Below are 11470 nucleotides of genomic sequence, written 5' to 3'. Positions count from 1 at the left end.
CAAGAACCAGATACAGTATATCTTGTAAATCAGGGTGGTCCATTTCATAAAATGTGGACATAAAATCTTTTGTAACAGTATGGTCTCTACATCCTTCACATTCGGTTACATCTGATGTTAATCTATGACATTGTATTTGTTTATTATTTGTTATTCAAGCATTACTTTAACTGTCATTTGTCGCAGTACGTCTTAAACATTTTCATGTCAAATAAATTTAAAATAGAATCGAAGGAATAATTCTTGGAACACAGGTTTTCAAAGCAATGATTTTACAAATGTCACTAGCTCTCTATTGTACCATTCTTCAATTCTTTTCAATTCTCTAGGTTGCTTTTATCTTTTAACCATCCTTAATATGAAAATGCTTCAGAAATGAATATAAAAATAATGTCTATGTTACATGTTTTAAGCCTGTATGTATTTAGGTTTTTAGAGGTAGTTGAATTCAGATATTTATACTAAAACAGAGTACCGTTGTAAAGGAATTACAGCATATGCTGGGCCTTTTAGACTAATACTCTTTTTTGGTCTAGCGGGTGATGGTTTGAAGATTTTATCAAACCGATATTTGTACTTGTATCTTTGTTGTTATTATTATTATTAATATTTTATGCTCCTTTTATTATAAAGTTATTTCGGGTGATTCGGAACAAGACACCGGGTAGCTATTCCGTTGATGTAGGACCGGTACATGAGGCTTCGGGCGTACATAGTTAAGTGCACACTCCTCGGGAAATTATATACAAGTTAATGTTGAACGATTCAGAATGAAATAAAATGACAGTCACGGTATGGTATGCAAATGTTGTTCCAGCGGGCAGATTAAAGGCGTTGATAAAGAAAGCTTTGTTTTCAAACAGGCCGACAGCAATTTGATTCATATCACATACATATTTTAGTCATCATAATATTACAAATATTATGGTACCTGTGTTTGATTTGACGAATATTTGATATATTTACTATGTAAATACTTGTGTTGACTTCAGTTTCTATGTATTTACTGTGTTAAGCATTTATTATTCAACCGATTGCAAACAGCTGGTATGGACTTCATTTTTCGTTATAATTATATCATATAATTAACGATGGCAAAACATATGTTCAAGGTGTATTACGAATAAAATAAATAAATAAATAAATAAATAAATAAATAAATAAATAAATAAATAAATAAATAAATAAATAAATAAATAAATAAATAAATAAAGAGATAGATAAATAGATAAATAAATAAATGAATAAATTCGCGCAAAGCATTTTATTGTGGTATAGTTGTCATTGTTTCAACAAGATATACATGTAGTTATGGTCACACTTTTAATTACACATTTCTTTATTTGTTTTTAACTTATGGAGCTTATTGTTTAACATAAGATTTTTTTTTCGATATATGATTAAAAAGTAATGTTTAAGGGGAGATTCTATAATAAAAAATTCAACTGAAATGGCCAGTTTTTGTAAATGTTCAAAAGCTTATTTTTTTTTAATTTGACAATTATAACTTTCAAACATCATTTTAAAAAGGGTACGGTATTAAACGAAATTTATTCTCTCTGATATTATTCAGTGGGCGGGCTTCATTTGAGATACGCTGGTTATATAAAATGTGCAAGCTGTTGTCAAACACACCTTCTAGATAACAATTACATCATTTTATACATTTTCTTGTCTCCCGCCCAAGTAGTTTAATCACATGGTATATGTGCGCACATATCTTTATTTATAAATTAAGATATCACGATGTATTTCAGGACACAATTTTATGTAATGTGCTTACAGGATCTACAAGAAAACAAGTGGAACCTCTCTAACATAGGTTTTACGCGCTCATCGTTAATTTAATATTTGTATATAATATCATTTTAAAGAAAAATGAAGTCCATGCCAGCTGTTTGCATTTTGTTGAATAAACAAGGCTATACATAGTAAATGCATTGATACGGAAGTCAACACATACGTTTTTAGCATTGTTTAACAATATGTTTTTATACTTTACGGTGTGTGATGCGTCCATCATCAGCCTCGATTTGATTTTGATCAAAATCACGAGTTCCAGTCACTGGCTCCCGTCTTGACTGACATTAATTGGACAAAACATTGTTCTGCACCGTCTAGCAAGCTTTCCCATTCAACGGTACCAGAAAAACAGAAAATAAGCTTCCGCCGTGTTTCTTTTTTTTTCATCGTACGTTAACATTAATGTTCTGCATTGTGCTCTATCAAACGAAGAATGCATTTGTATCTATATAAAATTTACTATACTATATATCACTTTGTTTTTATTTCTTATGCCAAAATGTTTTACGATTTTTAATAAACTTAAGGTCGACCTACAGGGGATAATGATCAGGTCTGTGTGATTGAAATTGATTTATAATGAGATAGACTAAGTGAGAAAAAAAATTGTAACATGTCTCATCAATTATATTTTGAAAACTTTTCGCGATCTGGGTTCGATCACCTATTTGTTTTTGTGCACACTTATCTTACTATCCAGTGCCGTGATTTATAGAATTTTCAACTATTTATCATTTTTCGCACGATTCCGTCCGACCTTGTCATGCGCGGATACAAAGCAGTTCCGAACACCGTTGGAGTACGTAATTTAACTTTCGTAATCAGCCCGTCACCCATTAAAACTTAAACATTAACTAAGATAAGATATGGATTTATATCAAAACTTATCATACCGCGATATCTCCAAGCTGATAAGCCGGGCTTGTCCAACTGCGAGGCAACTCAAGGAACATGAAAAATTACCTCAAAGAATGCGTTTTGTACATTTAATTCTGCCTCAAAAAACATAGTGAACAGTTGTGCCGAAGTTTTTTATTAACATGCTAAAGCTGTAAATGGATGTTGTCAATCTCTCATCTAGGATGGAATTTTGATAAGATTTGATATGAAAATGGTTCCTTATCAGTAGAAAACACGCTCCGATCTCTAACTTTGATTAATAGCTCGCCCGCTCTAAATTGATGTGCTAAAACAAATTCAAAGTGCATTGCCGACGCCCGCACTCTGCCTTTCAGAACCTGTTATTCGCGTTTTTATATTTTATTTAAAGACATATAAAAATATATGTTTCATGTACCGAAACTAAAAAGAAACATTTGTAAAAAGAAAAACACGGAATAATTTTCAAAGGCAAACATTCAAAAGATTACATACAGATAGAAACATATTTGAAATATCAATTAAATGCAGAACGACTTTTTTCCTTTCAAAGAATAGTACGCATGGCTTTTCAAAGAAGACTTTACTTACCTCAAAAAATGAAGAGTACTTTATAAACCCAACGCTTGTATTTTAACCGATTTTCTTTCATAGAAGCGGTAATGATTTGAAAAAATATACAAGACGAAAAGCTCTAATCTGTTTTCAGTGTATTATCGGGCGGACAAATATTAAAATCTTATGTACAAGTTGAAATGTGGTTTAATCTATAAAGATAATCGCGATGTCTATCAGTAGTTCTAATTGGGATATAAAATTCTAAATCAGTAAAACAAATCTTATCTAAAGTCATAAGACTGGGAAGGCAGCATGACCAGGGAACACTTTGAAACGGGAACATTAGCAGAAAATTAAAGAGATTTTCTCGTAACGTAATGTTCTTTTTGTGTAATTTTGCACGACGACTAGTCGGAGGAATTTTTCAGGAAACAGTATATCCGTCGTATGCTGATCAGATAATATTTTAATTGTGCAAAGACCTGGTACTCTAAAGGAAATACTTTTGCATATAATATTTCTAGAACATGCCCTGAACAAATCAGGTTTGAGAATCATAGCGTAATGCTACCTTGGCTCATATTATATGCACCACACAGTTTGCCATAGAGAACGAATATCATTTAAACAGTGATCCATTGTACTGAATTTTATTATATTGTATTGCTTCGTCCTGTACTGCATTGTTCAGTACTTTACTGTATTACTCTATACTGAACTGCATTGCAAAGAACTATACTGTTTTGCACTGTACAGTCTTGCATACATAGTTTATGCAATAAAAGGATACTATACAATTTTGTTAATGTTAATGAAATATTTCATTCAAAAATAGTATGAATTATTATCCCCTCTTCTACAGGAAACGCATTTCATGAATCTATGGACGTTAAAAAGGCAAAACGGGACCAGAAGTCCGCGATATATACATTGGGTTTTTTTTTGTACATGTTTTGTTCGTATAATACGAGTACATGACCAAACCTTATCGAAATGCTCCAATAGAAGTGTTTTAAACTACGGCTTTGTTCTAAGAAAGAATGGCAATTATATAACACACACTTCTTTAAAGTAAAAGCCTTCAAACCTGTAGAAATAACGTAAACATGCCCACACTTTTGCCGTCATTGCGTCTCGCCGACAACTGATAAGAAGGGCAATAGAAAACAAAGTTGGCGAGCCAACCAGATATGTTTCAAATATAAAACATATATTACATGGCGAATGACATAACATTTGAAAGATTTAGTGGTATTTTGTTTGATTTAGATGCTTTATCAATCTAGGGAAATTTGAGAACTATATTTACGATGTATGGTGACATGTTTATTGTTCTGTGATAATTTTCCTTTTTCTGACCAACAGTGAGAAGAAACGTTTATATTCTTAAGCAAACAAACACTTTATTATGTTAACTATATTTTGTAAATGCGTGTCATTAATATTTGTTTAAAAGAACGCAAATATTGCTAATGTTCTAGCAATTCCTATATTATATTACTGAAAGTTCCACATATTGAAGATAGTCTCTTCTGAAAGAAATATACAGATGAAGTACAAATTGAACCTTAACATTGAGTGAGATATTAGTTCTTGACGCGTGATTGACATACCGAAACAAGTCTTGAATTTTGTAACAAATAGTTATAAAAAGTCTTGTCAAGGAAATATGGTTTGGAATAATTTCGAAGATAATATAAAATACAAGTTGTTGATATAATGGTTGTTTCATATCCAAAAGCTTTGCTGTTGTTTCATAAGTGTGATAGTTCCATTTCATTTACAATACTTGCTTTTCTAATTGTTGTGTTTCACCAAGTTCATTAACTAAGTCAATAAAAATGATAATGGATATTTGAATGTTAAACAAAGGTTTATGTGACTCACAGGGCAAAAACATAATAATATTGTAATTCCAGGCAAAAGTAAGCTTTCCAAGAACAATGCATCTTTACATATGTATCTGTCACTCATTTACTCTGTAACACTATGATCTTCAGTTTGAGTTTTAAGTCTTAAAATCCATTGAAGATCGAGTTTCCTTTCATTTTTATCTTTCAATATACTTTGGTCTATCCAGTTTTATATTTGTTTTTATCTCTTCTTTATATTTTATGTTCATATCTCATATATTTTTTTGTATAATTACAAAAGCCTCATTTAATTTGTAAATATTGTTTTGTATTATTTTGAAGTGTGTAGATATAGCTGTTTATTTAAGATCAGTTTCTTGAATATATCATGGCAATATCGGATTTGATGACTTGCGTAAAATTGCGAAGAATAAATGATATGATGGTGTGATTGTGTATGTTTTTGTGTATCACGTGAACAGATAGAAATGTAGGGGTCACATCTCTAGAATTCTCGTGACTTTTCATATATTAATTATAATCAGAGTTCTCCTATATTACCGCGTAGAGATATAGAGGTCGCTACAAATATAACTAGAGATATAGAGGTCGTTACGAATACAGTGTGAGATAGATGAGTTATTGAAACACGGAGTCGTAAGTTAACACGGTTCACGGAGTCGCTCCGTTCCAGGAATTATCCATCTTCAACCATTTGTCACATTTCCAAAGATGGTCCAGTGCGATAAACGGCATCAATTCTTATTTTCTCAATCTAACAGGGAAAAATGGAGGAAATATTGCCTAAATCGACCGTACTGCGAATATTGAAAACAAATCCAAAACGGCCTGGGATGGAGATTACATCAAGATAAAGGAGTGTTCAATTTAGCCAGATAACTTGCGCATTTGCCAAAACCCTCATTTGATGTATTTTAGCGAATTCTGACGAGCAACGGATTTTCCCTGGAGAATTTATATTGTCATTTTACGGTGATGGAAAAATAATGTTCAACCCACATACGTGATAGAATTGTTTTCTAACATTCCCTTTTATGTGTGAATCTAAATTACAGCGATATTGTAATTCCACTTTGAAAAAAAATGGACAATGTTTCATCTTTGCATTAATCAGAGCAAATATTTTCCTCCTTAAAAGATTACTTGTAAATAAATTTAACGGAATCACAGAAACAAAGTTTTGCCGCACCGCTTATGCTTTCTGATTTTCAAATGTTTTAATTAATTTAGAGTGAATAAAATCTTTTGTTTGTGAAACTCAGACCAAGGCCTGTATCTTCAGAATTCAGATTTGAAGTTAATGACTGTTCCATTCCTGTTACTGTAAAAAAAATAAATCTAAAATTTTAACACTGGCTTTCATTGTTTGCATTTTCTTTATTTACAAAATCATAGAATATTATCTGTAAAAAAAGCAACAGCAACACTTTTTGATTTCTTTTTTTCTTTCTCCATTTTTTTTGCTAAAAATGGTGATGAATAAATACTCAACGGAGTCTATCGGGGCGCCGTAAGGGATAAATAATTGAAAAATCAATGAAAACTTAAGAGATTCATTTACATTATGATCATGTGATATATTATATCTTTGTTTGAGAACTGTAACTGTATGAACACAGTGTACAACAGACAATTGTTATTTTAAATTATTTGATAAATAACGAATTGATACAATTGAGCTTAATTCATTGATTAATTATCAAAATTGTATCAAACGGATATAAACAAATACATGCCATATCATACATGTACATGTATATGAATTTCGACTTTAGATTGATAAACGAGTCATAGCTTACATTGGCATGAAGGATATTTGGTGTCTTTAGTAGAACCTAATTTTTAATATTTTCATTTAAAATGTCTTCATTTTTACGTAGGCAAAGAAGGAAAGAGTAAACTAGTGAAAAAAAATGCTTGACCATACTAAATCATAATTGAAACATTTATTGCTCTTTAAAAAAAACAAAAACAAAAAAAAAAGCGTTCGAGTTTTATTTTTTAAATGTATATGAAACTTTGTTAATTGATCACATGCAGTTTCAAGAATTTGTCATGTTTTCATTTGCAAGAAAACTTACATCTAGTAACTTACTACATCTACTTCTTAAGTGATTAATAATAATAATAATAATAATAATAATAATAATAATAATAATAATAATAATAATAAAAAATAATAATAAAAATATAATATTATTATTATTATTATTAATAATAATAATATATTTATTTATTTAAAGAAGGTAACACATCAAAAATATACAACAGCTATCACATATATCTTATTTCCAATGTGGCCTTCTGAAATATAAAAACAACAACAATAAATAATATTAATTAATTAGGCCGCTTTTTCACCGCTAACAACTTCGTTAGCCATTCTGTTTCTTTTCCTTGATGATTATATGAGCGCTATCGTTTATAGAATGACACGTGATACAATATGACCTGTCACGTGCAATAGTGTAACCCCTGCGACGTTTGGTCATTTATTAGCAGTCAATGTTTCTTATACGTTCTAAACAGTTCGTCCCGGTTCATGGTCGATTTAGCAGTTAATGTGCACAAAAGAAATAACACTTGAGTTTTGTTTCTTTAACAAAAAATTAAACTCCTTTACGGAACGCAATCTTGATGCGATGCGGAAATGAGATTACTGTCACGTGCATGTCACATGACACAAGTGCATGTATTAATCTGAAGAGTATATTTTCACGTGCCTTTTCAAATTAGCAATTCCCATCTCAATGTGTTGATTAAGTGCATCTAATTGGAATTTTAAAACAAAGTATCGGTCTTAAAGAAAACAGAAATGTACAAATAAAAACGAGACGAGATGACAAATTTACAAGACATGGGAGTGTCCGTACAGTAATGAAGAACGGCATTATAACAGATTTTAAATATAATATGACAGAAATGAGTTGCGTTGAGATTTATTGTTAAACGATCACTAAGCATTGGCGATGCAGTCTTTATTTTGTTGTTTTGTTTTGAGATTTGTTTCTCAGACGCTGTTCAATTTATTTTGCATTAATTTGACACACATCCTAGTATCTTAAGATTAGATGTGACAGTTCGCAGAATGTTTTCCTTAAGGAATTTTGCATTTAAATGACTAGAGATTTATTCCAACCGTCTTCCTTAGAAAATTTTGTTAAACATTTCTGTCAAATAATTATTATGTCAATGCAACAGTTCGTTGACCATTTCAAAGACAAGCATAGTCAGTCACAATTGTAAGTCATTATTTCAATGAATGATTCCCTTATAAAATATTCTTAAAATCATCACAAATATCACTTAGTACTTCAGTGATAAAAAACTTTGAAAATGATCCAACGTCTAAACTTATTAGAATTGTTTACTTTTTAACGCAACTTTTGTTTTGAATTTTTTATACCATACGTCAACTTTGAGCCATATACGGTGTATTATATCAAATTATTCAGGCGCTTGCTTTCCGATTTCATTTTCATCCCAATCATTTCTTTGCTTGCAAAGAATCCCTAGGAACAGATAAAGTCAGAGGAATTAATAATCTATGATTAAAGCTAAAACATATTATGAACGCCATAATTCAATATATCTTTTCCACAAGACATTCTTAGGGTTTTCCAATCTAAATCCAATCAGATGAAGATACCAGGATCGATGGCATCTAATCAAGTGTTCTCACAGTGAATTATGATCTCTAACCATTCAGAGAAGCTGGCATTGAAAGATAAGAAGATCAGCACGCTAACCAAGACGATCGCGTGATAATCAGTCGCCATTTTGGATTACAAGTGGTAGCCATTTTGAGAGGAAGTTGACATTGGCTAAAACCGGAAATGAAAATGAATCCACGTGTCTTCCTTCGCCATTGGTTCCAGAGAAGCTGCCATTACAGGGTCTGCACCGGAAATTCTACGAATGCAAATTGTCGTCTGCTAAATGTTAACGACTTTAAGAAAGGAAGACGTTAACTGCTTGTCAATTAGACATTATTTACGTCTGCGTTTGTAAAATAAATGGAACACATTAGTAATGTCCATAAGAAATATAAAAAAAATCTGTCAGAAAATTCTTACGCCATCAAAGAAATAGTTTGTTTTACAAAACTTCTGATATGCTATAAAGCAGTTGTTATATGACAATTTTAATAAAAGGGAATGTATACTAAAGGAGCCAGTTTTGTTCGAGTCTAGGCCTTCCTGAAAAATAAATTGTAGTAGCGTGATTTCGAAAACATTGTATATTCACAGGGGACTGTGCTGTAACCAGTTTTCACAGACTTTGTAAGGTAGATAGTAATCAATTCACAGGGAAAATACCGTTACATAATTCATAAAGCAGAGTCGAGGCAGGGGCCGAACTTGTCGTAACGTTTTATGTCCGTACTGGTTTTCTCGTCAAATCTTTAATTGGCGGTGTAACATTAATATTAAATGAAATTAAATATTATCAAATTCTATCTAAGTTAGACTGATGAGATGGTCTGATCTCAGGAGAACGGCGTTAACGGTATTTAAACCTGTTTTGACACAGCTCAACGATAGTTGATTGATCAGCTAGATAATCTGTTATGTAATATACCCTTGACGACGGAACATTCTTTCCATGTATTGTAATTCAATTATAACGGAATTTTGTTTTTTACATTGCGTTGTTATAAAGAGATTGTTTCTAAAGATTACCTTCGTAATGTAGTAATGTATGTAATTTTTCTACTTCTACGACGACTATTTAATGATTATTTCAATAGTGAGTGAGTCTCGAAGAAAATTGCTACCAGATTCTAGACTCAGTTTAATCTCTGAATCGCAACATGCAATAAAATGGCGATAATAAATCTCATGAATTTGACAATACATAACCAAATAGTGTATCAATCGAAACATAACATTTTAACATTAGCGATGCTGTTTTTTAAAGACATGAAATTTGAATGCATATAATGAATTTATAAGAAACATCATTATATAATGAATAAATATCATAGCCAAATGTTATTTCAGTTATAACTGTTGGTCTCCATTAAAGTTACAGTCTAATAAATAAAATAAAGCTATTATAGTCTACTATATGGTTGAAAATTAACATTTAAGATAAAACGATTTGTTATGCTTTTAAAACAACAATTGGAACAGTCATTTATGATCAAGCGGCTCAGTTAGAAGGTTTGTGGTTCGACTCTCGTGTCCGTTGGTGTTTGAAGTAACAATGCAAGACTGGTCATCTATATATAAGGTCTCTAATAATAATAAAGTCCATGGGCATTGGAATGATTCATACAATCATTTTAACATATATGTAGTACGTGGGTGTAAGACAAACACAAATTAATATTTGAACTATTCTACGTTCTTACTAATAAGTTGTTATTATGACTTTCTCCTGTGAAGTCATAATTATATTGTGATAATGTTTTGTACATTAACATATGCACTGTTCATTATCTTGTAAATATGATTTTATTATGTTATCATGGGCTTAAAAGCCTTATTTGATTGAAATAAATTGTCTGTATGTTTGTCTGTCTGTCTGTCTGTCATTAATCAGCTATATTATCTTATTGTTTTGTTACTGTTGATGAAATATGATTGCATTAATCAATAATATTTCATGTTTTTCTCTTTCTATTATACCGCCATTGTGTATATGTTGTATTGGCGATGGACGTGTATATGTTTTTGCCGAATAAAAATATTGAATTGAATTGGTAAAAAACAACCGAAACGAGATATGGAAGTAAGGTGTGAGAAGAATAGCCAGCTGAACGTTTCTTATTATTTTTATACGAATAGATACAGCCCCTGACCACGCTTAATATCTCAAAGAGCCTGGGAAAAGTCATGAATCATTTTAGGGTATATATCAAAACATAAAATGACTTTATAACGAAGAGTTCAGACCATAGTCAGCCGGTTAATCTTGGACTGCACTGGTCGCATTGGTAAAAATGTACAGTTAATCACCCACAAATATTCATATAATTTCAATTTTATAAATATATTTTTGTAGTTTTTTTTATTTCCCCGTTCTATTCTATTCTTTCAAACAATAAAACTAATTTAATGTACGTAATTATAATACATTCACATATTAACAGTAATAATAATAACTTGGAAATATAATGCAATATTAACTTAAACTTATCAGAAAAAGAAGCACTGAACGAGTCAAATTAAAGAAATAAATTAAAGATATAAAAAATCCTCTCTTTGAAGTATTTGTAGAACAATCCTCTAGTAAGATTAAAAATCAAACGGAATAACTTGTCTGGATAAAATTCTTATCAAAAATACATTTGAGCCGTGTCACGACAAAACCAACATAATGGGTTTGCGACCAGCATGGATCCAGACCAG

Source organism: Ruditapes philippinarum, unplaced genomic scaffold (assembly GCF_026571515.1).
Source record: "Ruditapes philippinarum isolate M1 unplaced genomic scaffold, ASM2657151v2 ctg354_1_1_1_1, whole genome shotgun sequence".
NCBI classification, from domain to species: Eukaryota; Metazoa; Mollusca; class Bivalvia; order Venerida; family Veneridae; genus Ruditapes; species Ruditapes philippinarum.
This window is presented reverse-complemented; position numbering follows the sequence as displayed.